Consider the following 11,689-nt stretch of genomic DNA (forward strand, 5'->3'; position numbering starts at 1 on the left):
GGGATAATAATTAGCAGAATATTTTAACTTAAATCCTCTTTTAATGGCGAAATCAAACATAGCATTGCCTGAAAAGTAAGATGCATTATCAAAAACAAGAGAATTTGGGACACCAAACCTGGTAATAATGAATTGGTCTATGAATTCAATGATTGCTTCAGAATTTGCTGTCTTTAAAGGGATTGCCTCAACCCACTTTGTAAAGTAATTGGTAGCAGTAATGATATACTTATGCTGTTTGGAAGATGCTGGAGTAATCTCCCCAATGATATCCAATCCCCATTGCTCAAATGGTTGTTCAATGTTGATTGGTTGCAGGGGGAAAGCTAATTTACGTTGTCTTCCGCTAGCAGTTTGACAATTTAGACATTTCCTTACGTACTCGTGAGCATCTTTAAACAAAGTAGGCCAATAGTAACCAGCATGAATAATTTTGTGAGCTGTTGTGTCAGCTCTGAAATGTCCTCCTGCTGGTCCGTCATGTAGCTCCTGCAAAACCTTTTGGGCTTCAGGTTTTTCAAGGCATCTTAACAAGATAGAATCATAATTTTGTCTAAAAAGCACGTCATCAATGATTGTAAAATTCTTCGCTTTTAATCTAATGGACCTTTTGTTTTTGTAAGACAAATTCGGAGGTGCATAACCATTCTTTAGATAAAAGATTAAATCTGCATATTGAGATCCAGAATCAGTAACACTTATCTGATTAATTTCTTGAGTTTGATCTGTATCGCTTGATTCTGGAATGTTGGATGCTCCTGCCAATATCCTGCAAAAACCTTGGCCCCTAACAATCTTTGCTGGCTTAATTTCTAGGTCATACTCTTGAAGCGCTGTGACCCAATTTGCCCTTTTTTCACCCAGCTCTTTTTGGATTAATAGTTGCCTAACTGCCGGGAAAGGAACTATTATTTTTGTATGGGTTTTTAAAAGAAAGGGTCTATAATGTTTGACCGCTTTAAATACGGCAAAGGCTTGTTTTTCTACATCAGAGTAATTTAATTCGGCACCCTGAAGATTTGAACTGAAGAATGATATGGGTGCTTCTAAATTGTGAGCATTTGGCTGCGTGAGAACTGCAGCATAAGACACATCGGACGCAATGGTATACAATGTAAAATGATTAGAAAAATTTGGAGTATTCAAGGCTGGGGCATTGATTATTGATTGCTTGATAACATCAAAAGCTTGCTTTTCTTCTGATCCCCACTTGAAGACTGAATTCTTCTTGATCATTGTCTGAAGTGGTAATACAATTTGAGAAAAATCTGGAACAAATCGTTTAACAAAATTAATCTGGCCTAAAAATGACTGCATCGACTTTTTATTGTGTGGGAAAGGGATTTCAGAAATTTCCTTGATCCGATCAGGATCAATATGATCCGATCAGGATCAATATAAATGCCATCTTTGGATACAATAAAGCCTAAGAGTTTTCCTTGATCAAGGGCAAAGAAAGACTTCTTTGGGTTCAGAGAAATACCATATCTTTTGCATCGCTGAAAGATTTGATTTAAGTCATGCAAATGATTATATCTCTTTTTAGAATATACAGTAATATCGTCTAGATAGACGACTACTGTTCAATTAATCAACCCTCTAAAGGCTATATCCATAGCTCTCTGGAATGTCGCTCCTGCATTTATGAGTCCAAAAGGCATTTTCTGATATGCATATGTTCCCCATTTTGTTCTGAATGTGGTTTTAAGTTGGTCATCAGGATGAACCAGAACTTGGTTATATCCTGAGAATCCATCAAGAAAGGACATCAATTCAGAGCCTGCTACTGATTGGAGTATTTGCTCCATAGTAGGTAATGGGAAGTTATCTTTCAAGCTCGCTTTGTTCAGGTTCCTGAAATCAATACAAATTCGAATGTCGCCATTTTTCTTTCTGACTGGCACCATATTAGAGACCCAGTTTGAGTGTCGGACCGGAAAAATAATCTTGGCTTTCAAGAGCTTGTTAAGTTCCGACTTTATCTGGCTCTCCAAATTTGGATGTATTTTTCTTAACTTTTGCTGAATCGGTTTCTGATCAGGAAGCATAGGAATGGTATGCTGGATAATAGATGTATCATATGTCTTCAAATCATCATACTTCCAAGCAAAGACTTGTTTGTCTTTTCTTAACAGTTTAATAAATTCTTCCTTTTCTTCCAAGGAAAGTCCTAATCCTAAATTGATGTTTTGAGGAGTATGATCAGTACCTAGATTTATCAATTCAAACCTAAGGGTAGAACTTTGAAGCTTTGCATTAATTACAGGTTTAAACTTGTCTTTGATATCATAAAGATCTTCGAGCTTTACCACTGGTTTAGGAATTGAATTTTCTTGAGGTGTTTCTTTCATCTGTAGATCATGGTCATTTTCCTCAATAATTTGATTGTCATAGGACTTTTTGGAAGTTAGAAATTGCAAGATATCTTCATCGTGGTTAAATACTCTCCAATTAGTGACATTGTCGGGAATTGAAGGCCTAAAAAGTAGTTCTACGGAAAATCTATCAAGGTTGTAGTCTTCAGAAGGTAGAAGCTTAGAAGCTACATTGGCTAGTAGGTCGACTGCCGAGTTTTGCGACCTAGGGACGGAAGAAATGTTAAATGCTGAAAAGTGTGAGGTAAGATCCTGTACTAGCGATTGATAATGCTTGAGGTGACTTGAAAGACAATGAATTACATTCCTCACCTGTTTGACAATGATTTCCGAATCTTCGAATACTTTTAGATATTGCACTTTAAGGTCGATTTCTTTATATAATCCCTGGACTAAAGCTTCATATTCAGCTGTGTTGTTAGTGCAGTCAAATTCTAACCTACAAGACAACATTGTCTTTTCTCCTTGTGGACTAACCAAAATGCAACCTACTCCTGAGCCCTCGCTGGACTTAGAGCCATCAAAATATAAAGACCAAAATAAAGGAGTATTAACCAAAATATTTACATTTTCCTCAGCATCATTAAAACATCTAGACTTATCAGTTTGTGAAAAAATTTCAATCTGAGATGTAAAATGATTGACTGAAAAAGGAGATGGTTGGGCAACAAAGTTGCCAAAGAATGACTCTGACGAATAGTTCCCCAAAATGTTGTTGTTGAACGCTACAGGTTGGTTTTCTTGCTCAAATTCAGTAACTGTGTGGGTCATATGCTTCTCTCGATCGATCCTTATTTGATTTGGCTTTCCCTTGTAGGGAAGCCACATATACGACCAATCTGTGGAAATATACCCATGCAGTTTTTCGGACCAATCTCTACTCAAAATTAAACCATAGAATTCAGGTATGTCAGCGATTAAGATATCAATCCTCTGTACAATCCTGGGATCGGCAGACAACCTGATAGTTACGGAATTAATTTCTCCCACAACCTGTACTTTGGTTCTGTCCAACTGTACAATATGAATAGCAGACTTCTGGGGTTCTATGTTCAGTTTAGAGCAAACTGAAGCTGGCATTATATTAGATGATGCCCCTGAATCAATTAAACAGTTGTGCAGGTTTCTGTTATAAATCTCATAGGTGAGCAGGAAGGGTGGAGTATGAGAATTTGATCTATCTCCAATTAGAACTGAATTGGTAGCTTCAACCATACCTGAAGGAGGTTGGCCTGAATCGTTGGCAGCTCTTGCACTGGGAAGGGGAGTAGAGGGAACAGCATTCAATTCTTTAAGAAGTAATTTTTGTTGATGCTTTAATTTACTAAGCTCAAACATAGTTATGTTTGCCTTAGTTTTCTTCATGTCATCAACAATGTTATATTCCATTGAATCGGATACCACTAATGTCTTGGATGTTGAAGGAGAATTAGAAGTTGAAGGCTGGTTTTGGGGAACTACTACAGGCGACTTCTTTGGGGGAACTTTTTCCTTTGTTGTGGTAGCACCTGCACTCCTTTTCTTTGAAGTTGCCTGGGCAGGTTCAGATGTACTTTTACTTCTTGTAGTAACCGGAAAGGCTTCTTCTTCATTCTCGGTATCAGAGTTTGGGAGTATAAAATCCCACATTCCGTGGCATTCAACTACTTCTTCCTCATCATCGGTTTGTGAGGTTGTTTCCTCTTCCTCTTCTTCTTGCTCTGAATCTGCGTTAGATATAACATTGGGTGGCTTTGTTTCAGTTTTCTTAAAAGTCCTAAATGGTCTTTTGTTTGAGGTTTCGGCCACCTGCTTCTTTATTTCAACCATTTCGTTAGACAACGTTCTAAGGACTTTTTGTAAACCCTCCATGTCGTACGGGTCCTTTGGGGTTTTCTTCTTGGAATCCTCTTTAAATGAAACTTTTTTAGCTTTTCTATCTTCCAAAGCAGCTTTCTTCTCTAGAGCGTTGATGCGTTTTTCAACAGCAAGTGCTTCTCTCATGTTTTCAGCTAAGGTAGGTTTCCCAGCCCTGTCCACAAAAATGGCTATGTTGGCAGGTAGGGCGGTAATATACCATTCGCTTCGAATTTGTTCACTTGGTTTGGAAGCTGTAGGGATTTTATTCAGGAGTTTATTAAATCTGGCGTTAAATTCCTTTATTGGTTCCCTATGCTCTATTCTCGGATTGGAGAGGTCGTTTATTAAAGTAGCTAAGGACCTATCATCTCCATATTTGGTAAGAAACTGCTCTTGGCATGTGTTCCAACTGGTAATTGAACCAGAGGGTAAGGAAAAAAACCAGGATCCTGCTGATCCTTGTAAGGTGTAGGGGAAGAGTCTTACAACAACATCTTGCTCTGTCACTCCTTTAAAGTTAACTGCTAACATAAAATTATTAATGTGTTCTTCAGCCTGGGTCCCGTCATCTGGGTTAAATTTAGGCAGCCATTTTTCAGGAGCATCTGGTAGATCATGCAATGGTGCAGGCATGTTGATTGCACCTGGCCTAGTCCATGGGTCTGCCATTATAATAGCGACAGTGGTTGACACTACTGTTGGGATTCCAGATGTATGGGAAGGGATTAATGATGAGGAGTGAACAGGTTGGGATATTGAGGCTTCTAATCCCTGGTGAACGACAATTTGTAATGGGGGAGTGGATGGTTGACCTTGCAGAGGGGAAGATGCAATGGAGGACGTGGATGAAAGCTCTTCACTATCAGATCCTTCAGTAATTTTCTTCGCCTTTTTCCTTTTGGGTAAAGGGAACTCAGTAGGTTCAATACCGATTTTTTCGCTCTGAAGTCTGGTGAGAGGATGAGTCAGATTGAACTGCGAAGTCGCACTGCTTTGTGATACCTCAGATTTCTATGGTGAAATCGAGAAGCTCTGAAGTTTATGGATTAGAGACTGGACTTCAGCTGATTCAAGACTTAATTGCTCTGGGGTATGATGGGTTTGAGCAGTGGTAGTTGATTCCCCTTCTCCTTGTTTGGATACTGGCGAACCAGTGTGCACATGGGAAGGTCGAGGGGATTCGGAGGGAGAATTACTCTTAGAATGGCTTCTAGGTTTGGACTTATGTGCCATTCACAGTTGCAGGCCCTCCTTCTAGTGCCAATTATGTTGATGCCTCGAAAATCGCTGCAACAACATAGGGGAAACCACCCGGTCCGGACCTTGATACAGCTCCTTTTCCATTTGGAATAGTGGCTCCAACTGGGGATAATGGGACCAGTTTCCCAAAAATTATAGGTAGACGGGATGGATGAGTGACTTATAGAATATGCTGGCGATAAGCGAATAACTAAAACTATTGGCAAAAATATTATAACTATGATCTATCCCGGGAACTTATCGATTTTCTAAAGTGTAGCGTTTGATGGTCTGAGCTTTTAGACAGGCATATAGATGACTCTGTCTCTAAACATAGATATTAAATTATTCAAGATTGTTGTGCATAAATAGTTACACAAAGCGATGACAGTGAAATTACTACACTTTATCATTTATATCATTGTTACATGCATGATTAAAGGAAAAGGCAAATCGAAAAACATCCAATAGTGGGCTGAGATAGAGATTTGTTGTTACAGCGCATACATGTATTCAATAATAGCAAGAATATATGACATAACAATTCATATAAAAGGAATGACTTCAGACGTAGATAAAAGTACCATATGAGCTGCGGGACATTCCCAAATATCAATCGCTATTAGCAGTTCTTCCTCCAACACAGAAATCATCCTCCACAAAGGCAATAGTGCACAATTGCATTAGAAAATTTGATGTCAAATTCAGAACAACTGGTCCAATTTCATAAAAGAATAGCGACTGAAGCACAATAGTGCAAACTTCAGCCTATTAAGTCTGTTACAAAATTTTACGACCCTTTCCAAAACAATGAAAGGGTCTATAAATACTAATCTAATTTAAATATCTACTAAACAGAAATTCTACTAAGCTGGTATCAATAACTCTTGATCCTGTTTTGGCTGGTGATCTGGCAAGCGGGAGGGTGACTCATTAAGTCGGCTGCTTTCCTTTGAATCTGAGCTGATTTATTGCAAGCATTGGCTCAACTTCTGGGGGTTTGTTGAGGCGCGAACTGAGCTGTGCAGCGTAGGTGGCATCTTGGATATCGGGAATTATACACCCGATTGCGTCTGTAAGGCACTTTAGGGCAGATCTCCGTGTATGTGGCTTGATTAAAAAGAACCAATATGCGTCTGAGGTTAAGCTTTTAACTCCAGCGATTAATCTTCCTTTTTCCTCTAATTCAGGGTAGCATGTTTGCTCTAATGTATTTGTAGTTGTCATCTTTCCCGGTTTACATTGAGAAATCATATTGGCCAGGTAAAGAGTGTTATTGAATAGATCCACTAGATTGTTGGCGGTTGATTTACATCTTGAAGCCGCCCTTTCTGCTTTCATCACTTGAGTGTGCCATTCTGTGAAAAGTATATCTTTATGTGTTTCTATGATCCTGGGCAAATTTGCTGCTTTTCCTAAATCAGTATCTTGCCAGTCAAGATATGCAGTAATGGCTTCGTCCGCTTGATCTAGTTCAGTCCTGGCCTTTTCTACCTGCTGATTTATTGTTGTAGTTAGCTCACACAGTGGCTCAGCTTGAGTGATCTGTTGACATAAGAGTCTGACCTGAGATATCAACGCATTGTTTATCAATAATGCCTCTGATTTAAACTCTTTTACCTGCGATGCGCCCTTCATCTTTTCCAGCTGCGATGACATTTGAGCAATTTGCTCATCTTTGGTCTTTATCATTTGCTCATTCGCCGCTCTCAAATTTTCCAACGCCTCCGACAATTCTTTTTGTTTCTGGATCGCACCCTGATCAATCCTTTGCCTTTCCGCTTGCAATTGCTGAGTCAACTGATTGTTCTCTTGCTGTTGCGCCAGCAACTATTCTTCTGCTTGTGCTGCCCTTTGCTTTGTTTCAACCAATTCTGCCTGTAACGCAAAGATTTCTTGGTCCTTATTCTTCAATAGAAGGCTCACCTCCGATGCTTTGTCAATTGTTTCCGCCAAATAAGCGCCCGCATACTGTGATAGCTTTGTTAAGTCATCGGAGGGATCCAATTCCTCCTTCCATACTACATTACCCGTGACCGTTTGTTCTGGGAAGATAGAAGGTTGATCAATCCTTCATCTCTTCCTTGATCGCTTTACAACTGCCCTGTGTCTTGGGCTGTAGAAAACATCCAATGGCGGAATATCTTCTATCTGTAGAATAATCTGGTCAGAGGGGTCTTTTGGAATAACTTCAACTTCCTTAGAACTTGGTGGGCCGCTGGTTCCACTTAGAAACTGAGGAGAGGTAACATCCTGTGTATCAATTGTTTTGGAGGTGTCCATTTCTTTTGAACCTTCCTTTCCACTGATAATAAAGTCAAATTGCTTCCACTGTTGAAGCAATTCAGGATCAAAGGTGGTTTGTTTCTATTTTTCGGCATGGGACTCGCTCCGTTCTTTTTCCTGCTCTTTCCTCTGCTGCTCCTCTTTTTCTCTCCTCTATTTTTCTTCTTGTTCCTTTTTCTGCTTTTCCTCTAGTTCTTTCTTCTTTCTCCCTTCTTGTTCCATTTGTGTTCTCTGCTGTTTCTCAGCTTGTTCTTTCTTTAGCCTCTCCGCCTGTTCTTTTCTCTGTCTTTCTGCCTGTTGCTTCTTCTGCCTCTCCTCCTGTTCCTTGAACTGTTCCTGAACAGGTCCGCTTGATGATGTCGCTGGGGTTGTTGCCAGTAAATCCAGAGGCAGAGTTTGCAACCTCTGTTCTCTGAGTTTATTGAACTCAGTTAATCCCTCATCATTATATCGCATCCTAGCGAGTTCTTTAGCATGACCTATTGATTCGGAGGCAACGAACAGGTCATCAAACATATCTTCCTGATGCTCAAACCTTGTTAATTTGGCCTGTTCTAATGCAGTGTAAGCAGTCTTTTTTGGGTCGTATGGTCTTCGGGATCGTGGCCAGAGTTAAAGACTGAAGCTTCGTGGCTTCCTTTTCTGCATGTTTAAGATCATGCAGAGTGTAAACACCACATCTGAAGGGAAAAGATGGCCATCCCTTCTTCTTTTCTCTTTTGAGAGTCTGTGTAGTACTCTCAGCCATGATTTGATATGCAATTTCCCTTGCTAGCAGCTTATCTGGAACATATAGAGGAAGAACATGTGGGTCGGCTTCACTGCCGAAAACTCTGATATAGGTGAAATTTTCTTCTCCAAACCAACTTGCTACTGCTGGTAAATCAAAGGAAGCTTGATAGGAAATTTTTGAAATGGGTTTATCAAAAATGGAATAGTAAATGGGTACCATAAAACCATTACAGATTTGATACAGGTGGTGTTTATAAGAAGACTTCCACAATTTTTGATGATATATATGAATGGGTGAAGGGTCCTGTGCAGTCCACCTCCACCCGAGAACAGGAAATTCGGAATTGAAACAAAGGGTGTCTAAGATATATGCACTATAATAGAACGGGGGCATTTTCCTTTGTGAAACAACAGTCTGAGATCTAAAATCACGAACAACTACTGCTAATTTATCCGAAAGAATAGTAGCCCAATCCATAATCCAACTATTTACTGCTGCCTCCATTAAAGGAACCATTTCAATGGTAAAATTGGCAGAATCATGCAATCCCCACAGCCTACACATCATAATCCCCACATAACAATAAGGAGTAGCCAAAGAATCGACCGAGTACTTACCGGAGGATTCGTGCTTGTGCTTGTTGGGATTTTGCCTCCAATCCTTGATAGGTTCAGATTCGATCTCATTCTCGCTTGCAAACTTCTCCAGGAAGGCCTTGTTATATATTTTCTCTGGCTCGGGCAAATGATACATTTGCCTTAGGTCATCTGGCTTGAATGATCTGAAAATCCTCCCATCTCTGGTATTAAAAGTTCTGTCCAAGATGGGGATTTCTTCAATCGCCCATCGCACAACGTCTGTATAGGGAAGAATCTGTTCTCTGGCCGCTATCCTGTGAAGGAAAGAGTCGGCCAAATCTTTGAGAGTTGCATCAGACTTCTTGAGTAAGTCCACACTAGCTTCTGTCACTGTCTTTTTTGGTTGCTAAGCTTCAATTAGGTTATAAGTGCCTTGCCAAGTAACTCTGGTGAGCCCCGCGCATGTAGTATCGGATATTAGGCCCTTCTTCTTGTTTGCGGCCGCTTGTCCTGCAATTGGTTTTGCGGAAGCACTTGCAGTCTTCTTGGACTTCTTTCCCATCTTCTCAAGCCTAGCTTCTATGAATGAATTCTGCACAAAGAGGCAATTGGGTGTAATACACAGAGATAGTGATGAAAAACTCTTAAGTGATACAGCACATATGAATAGATACGTAACTGAAGGATTTAGCTTTTAAAATGGGCGCGGATACAATCCGTAAAAAGATTTTAGGACATGATCTTATTAATTAGCCGTTTTCAATCTGTCATTCCTTAAATGCCCATTATATCGTTATTTGGGTGAACGATTCACTTAAGCATGCAATGGACGTTTTGGCGGTTGAGCATAGATGAAGGATTGCGTGAGCGATCAAGCTTTTATTACCAATGAATTGTGCCATCCCATCACTTAATGGCTCTTCGTTGAAAATCACGCTTTATCGGATCGCAATCGGGGGTATGATTAGTGCGCTTTAATGGTGTGTATTGGATATCACCGATCGCCGAATGCGATATCACATCGGTGAAAAGCTTTGAGCGCAATAAGACTTGGGTGAGATTGTCGCCGATACCTGATTCCCGATTGCACATCGCATCGGGACAAGTCTTTGGGAACATCACAACTGTTGTAGCGTGTCGCCGATCGCCGAATTCGCCGAATGCGTATCGCGTCGGGACTATTGGCATGGGGTATTATAACATGTACATGGAATATCGCCGATCGCCGAATGCGCCGAATGCGCATCGGCGGAAAGCTTTGGGGTGCTTAATTATAATTCATGTGTCATTGCGATATGCGATCTTGCGATCGCTTTATCGTAATGATAAATCATTACATGATTTCTTTTTAAGGGTTTGTCCAAAAAGTTTTATAAAGTGCATTTATTCATTTATTGGACTTTTTTGGATTATAATAGCATTGATACCAAATTAAATTCTAAAGGGACCCATTTCATACGTTAATATTTATAAGTAAAGATGATATGAAATGGGGGGTTGTTGTAGAGCACAACAAAATGTTAGCACGGTAAAGAGATTACAACACATACCACAAGGACTAGCCATGCCGCAATTTGAACTGTCTTAACATCTATACAGTGTATATTACCACAAGATTTAGGTTGCAAGTAATTTCAGTCATATTGATCAATTTCAGAGATCTGGGGATGTAATAATTCCCTTTGATTGTACTATGTGTAAATCATTACTACAGTTTAGCATTTTATATGTAGTGGTAAAAGTTTTAGAGATGCCTTTTGCAATGCTTGCTCAAAAATGCTACATAAGAATTTCAATATTTAATTAAGATAAGATGATGAAAATAATGGGAGTCATACTTAACAAATAAACAAGGAACAATTGTTAAATAAGAAGCAGTCACTGTGGTCATGTTGTTACCTCATTATATGTGGTCTGGCCCTTGCTCTCAACATTCTGATTGACTGGACATAGTTAAACAATTGACAGTAAGTGAAACAAACCCCCTATATCAATGTTTAATACAAATATAATTACAAGCATGCCCTAAGGACACCATGTATAACAAAAAAAAACATTATCTGCTAGTGGATCAAGGTTTTTTTTGAGCTAGTCAACCACAAGGATTTAAAAAAAACTCCACACATATTAGCTACCCACATTCTCTCCATTGTTGGGGAGGTCCACACTTAGCTTGCATTTGACCTCCATTTGTTCCCCATGGCTGCCATTATGAGAACAAACACATATGAATCTACTACGATTTATATCAATTCCATTACCTCCAACAACATAAATACATCCATCCATCAACATGTACCAAAAGAAAATTTCCGTCAAGAAAAGAAAGAGAATAGTTTAACTGTGATGATACACCTTTCATGTTGAACTATCAGAGTCCCCTCCTACCCTTCTTTCCACCATTGACTCTAGGAACTCTTTTTCTCTTCCTTATGTTGTTCAAGTGCAAAGGTACAATCGATCAATAATGCTCTATCTCAAACATGAAAAATACACAACCCCAAGAAACTAGCAACATAAAGTAATGCATGAGACTCACCCTACAGTCTCTCGAGAATCTATGTCTTGCTGATGAATATCTAAATGTTGTACGCTTTCCATATGATTGTTTCTGGAAAGCGTTACAATTGATGCATCAC

The sequence above is a fragment of the Pinus tabuliformis genome, chromosome 4_1, assembly GCF_031772625.1.
Source record: "Pinus tabuliformis cultivar Carrire ecotype Pingquan chromosome 4_1, CPIR1, whole genome shotgun sequence".
Taxonomy (NCBI): Eukaryota; Viridiplantae; Streptophyta; class Pinopsida; order Pinales; family Pinaceae; genus Pinus; species Pinus tabuliformis.